The sequence below is a fragment of the Pezoporus flaviventris genome, unplaced genomic scaffold (genome assembly GCF_033815535.1).
Source record: "Pezoporus flaviventris isolate CSIRO_AGI_PZ_B2104156 unplaced genomic scaffold, CSIRO_AGI_Pfla_v1 ptg000045l, whole genome shotgun sequence".
Lineage (NCBI taxonomy): Eukaryota > Metazoa > Chordata > Aves > Psittaciformes > Psittacidae > Pezoporus > Pezoporus flaviventris.
In genome coordinates, this window is record NW_026892593.1 from 14,884,322 (window position 1) to 14,888,535 (window position 4,214).

Here is a 4,214-nt window from a genome sequence, read left to right on the forward strand (position 1 = left end):
CGGACCTTGATTGTTGTCAGCTCGGCACCACTCACTGGGAGTGAGTGAACAAGTTACCTGACTGGGTTTAAACCACGACAGTTCTTTTTGGCGCCCAACGTGGGGCACGAGGGGTTGAGATAAGAACAGATCTGACTGGATTGGTAGTCACTCGTCACAATGCTGATTTATTGGCTCTCAAGGCTGTTCCTCTTGATCTCACACTTTCAGTATATCATATCTTACGTCCATCCGGTATTTGCTGTATTAGTGTTGTTCAAGTGTGGGGCTTGGGCTAAGGTTTTTGTCCCATTGTACTTTATGGTAATGACTTGTAATACAATAGAATCATTGATCATGAAACTGATCTGGCTTATGTTCCCAGTGTGGTCACCACCTTTATACTTTGGGAGGTATATGATGGAGGTGCTTAGCAATTACACATCTTTTTTCTCCTTCTCAGGTGCTCAACCTGTGAAGGAGACATTCTTTTACCCTCCCAGTCGTCCCCCCAGACCATTTACATTTGAGAGTTTTGAATTTTTTGAATGGCCTTTTAATGCTGTTGAGACTTGTTCGCTGATGGTGATGGGAATCACCATGCTAACACGCATACAGAGTGTGTTTTGCCCACTACTGATTTCAAGAGTTAAGCAGAGTCAGGTTTGGGTCTTGTCTGGGGTCAAACGACGATGTAGGAGGACCGAGAGATTTTTCCTGAGGCTGGACAGCCATGAGTGGCAGGGTGTGTGGGATAGTATGGGCAAGTATCTAGGTCAGTGGGCCCCTCCAGTACTTTGGAATTTCACTACCGAACAACTGCAAAATCCAGAAGAATTAGTAAAACACTTAAATGAGGTGTGTGGTCATTCTGGCCATACCAGAGATGGACAAATCACGGCAACGTGCTGGGGCTTGGCCTATGCTTACAGGGCCTTGTTCAACACTATCCAGCACCTTCAAAAGGAAAAGAATGTCGGCGGATCTGAGGGCAAAGCAACAGTCGCTACTCAAACTTTGGCTGCAATGAACTGTGCAGCTACCCCAGTGGCAAGTACAGCAGCTGCTCAACTTCAACTGCAACAGACAGCGCGGTTACCCCAGCTCCAAGCACAGCAGCTACACCATCCCCAGCAACAAGTACAGTCGCTACTCAAACTTTGGCCTCAATGAACAGAGCAGCTACCCCAGTGGCAAGTACAGCAGCTGCTCAAACTTCAACTGCAACAGACAGCGCAGTTACCCCAGCTCCAAGCACAGCAGCTGCACCACCCCCAGCAACAAGTACAGTCGCTACTCAAACCATAGTGATAATCACTGCAGCCAAACCAGAGGACCACTTTGTACCAATATCGGTTGCCCCTGTACGCAAGAGAACAAGTAAAAAGGAGGCAAAAAGGGTGAAGCGAGATGAAGAACCAATGAATTCACCACCCGGTCCAGAATCTGATCAGGAGTCATCATCACATGACGAAGAAGAAGAAGAGGTAACTTCTCGACCTCGGACCTCAACCGAGCTGCGGAACATGCGAAAAGATTTTACCCGTCAACCAGGGGAGCACATCATCACCTGGTTACTCCGATGCTGGGACAATGGGGCCAATGGTCACGAACTAGAAGGTACAGAAGCCAAGCAGCTGGGACCACTTGCTAGAGAAGGGGGAATTGACAAAGCAATTGCAAGAGAGAAAAAGTCCCTCAGCCTTTGGAGGCGGCTCTTGGCAGCTGTGAAAGAAAGGTTTCCGTACAAGGACGATGTTACAAGTCGTTCGGCCAAGTGGACTACTATAGACAAAGGCATCCAGTCTCTGAGGGAATCAGCCATCGTACAGATGCTCTATCACATCAAGCCAAATAACTGGGATACACCCATAGATCCAGATGAAGTTGAATGTACACGACCCATGTGGCGAAAACTTACACAGAATGCACCGTCATCATATGCCCATTCATTGGCAACAGCACCCGGGATTCCCAGGCGGTCTCCCATCCAAGTACTAACCGAGCCCGACCCTGCTTAGCTTCCGAGATCAGACGAGATCGGGTGTTTTCAGGGTGGTGTGGACGTAGGCTTCCTCCCGGCTTCCCCTGTGCATGTTTCACACTCATGAATAACCTGGGCAATAGTGTCCATTGTTAAGTCCACCCCTCGATCATGGGCCCATCTATATGTTGCATCTCTGCCCTGATGGCCTGAAGTGTCATGGGCCCACCGGGCCAAAAATAATTCACCTTTATGTTGCCAATCTAAGTCCATCTGAGCCACTTCAATCTTAGCCGCTTTATCCACTTGTTGGTTGTTCTGGTGTTCCTCAGTGGCCCGACTCTTGGGTGCAGTGGGGTTCTGGAGAATGCACATCCCAAATTACAGTTCGATTGTAAGCCCTCTCTATCATGTGACCCGGAAGAAGAATGATTTTAAATGGGGCCCTGAGCAGCAACAAGCCTTTGAGCAAATTAAACGCGAGATAGTTCATGCAGTAGCCCTTGGACCAGTCCGGACCGGACCAGATATAAAAAAATGTACTGTATACTGCAGCTGGGGAGAACGGTCCTACCTGGAGCCTCTGGCAGAAAGCTCCAGGGGAGACTCGAGGTCGACCCCTTGGCTTTTGGAGTCGGGGATATAAAGGATCTGAGGCCAGCTATACCCCAACTGAGAAAGAGATACTGGCAGCCTATGAAGGGGTTCGAGCTGCTTCGGAAGTGATTGGCACTGAAGCACAGCTCCTCCTGGCACCCCGGTTGCCCGTGCTGGGCTGGATGTTCAAAGGCAGGGTCTCCTCTACACATCATGCAACTGATGCTACATGGAGTAAATGGGCTGCACTAATTACACAACGAACTCGAATAGGAAATCTCAGTCGTCCAGGCATTCTAGAAGTCATCATAGACTGGCCAGAGGGCAAAGATTTTGGAATGTCACCAAAGGAGGAGGTGGTGCGCGCTGAAGAGGCCCCACCATATAATAAACTGTCAGAAAGTGAAAAGCAGTATGCCTTGTTTAATGATGGCTCTTGCCGTATTGTGGGAAAGCATCGGAGATGGAAGGCAGCTGTATGGAGTCCTGGACGACAAGTTGCAGAAACTGTTGACGGAGAGGGTGAATCGAGTCAGTTTGCCGAGGTGAAAGCCATCCAGCTGGCCCTGGACATTGCTGAACGAGAAAAGTGGCCAGTACTTTACCTCTATACTGACTCATGGATGGCGGCAAATGCCCTGTGGGGGTGGTTGAAGCAATGGAAGCAGAGCAACTGGCAATGCAGAGGTAAACCCATCTGGGCTGCTGCACTGTGGAAAGATACTGCTGCCAGGGTGCAGAACCTGGTGGTGAAGGTACGTCATGTAGATGCCCATGTACCCAAGAGTCGGGCCACTGAGGAACACCAGAACAACCAACAAGTGGATAAAGCGGCTAAGATTGAAGTGGCTCAGATGGACTTAGATTGGCAACATAAAGGTGAATTATTTTTGGCCCGGTGGGCCCATGACACTTCAGGCCATCAGGGCAGAGATGCAACATATAGATGGGCCCGTGATCGAGGGGTGGACTTAACAATGGACACTATTGCCCAGGTTATTCATGAGTGTGAAACATGTGCTGCAATTAAACAAGCCAAGCGGTTAAAGCCTCTTTGGTATGGAGGACGATGGTTGAAGTATAAATATGGGGAGGCCTGGCAGATTGACTATATCACACTGCCACCAACCCGCCAAGGCAAGCGCCATGTGCTTACCATGGTGGAAGCAACCACCGAGTGGCTGGAAACACATGCTGTGCCCCATGCCACTGCCCGGAACACTATCCTGGGCCTTGAGAAACAGATTTTGTGGCGACACGGCACCCCAGAGAGAATTGAGTCAGACAATGGGACTCATTTCCGGAATAACCTTATAGATATTTGGGCCAAAGAGCATGGCATTGAGTGGGTATATCACATCCCCTACCACGCACCAGCCTCTGGGAAAATCGAACGGTACAATGGGCTGTTAAAAACTACACTGAGAGCAATGGGTGGGGAAATTTTCAAGCATTGGGATACACACTTACCAAAGGCCACCTCGTTGGTCAACACCAGAGGATCTGCCAACAGGGCTGGCCCAGCCCAGTCAGAACTTTTACATATTGTAGAGGGGGACAAAGTTCCCGTGGTGCATATGAAGAATTGCTGGGGAAGACAGTCTGGGTTATTCCTGCTTCAGGTAAAGGCAAACCCACTCGTGGGATTGCTTTT

At 49.5% G+C, this 4,214-nt stretch overlaps 1 non-coding gene across 1 annotated transcript; it reads right to left on the reverse strand.

The window, feature by feature from the left end:
• Positions 1-1,932: 1,932 nt before the first annotated feature.
• On the reverse strand, positions 1,933-2,051 carry LOC133276724 (5S ribosomal RNA). Its single transcript, XR_009745980.1, has one exon. It is a non-coding gene; the product is annotated as a 5S ribosomal RNA (ribosomal RNA).
• Between the last annotated feature and the right edge of the window lie 2,163 nt (positions 2,052-4,214).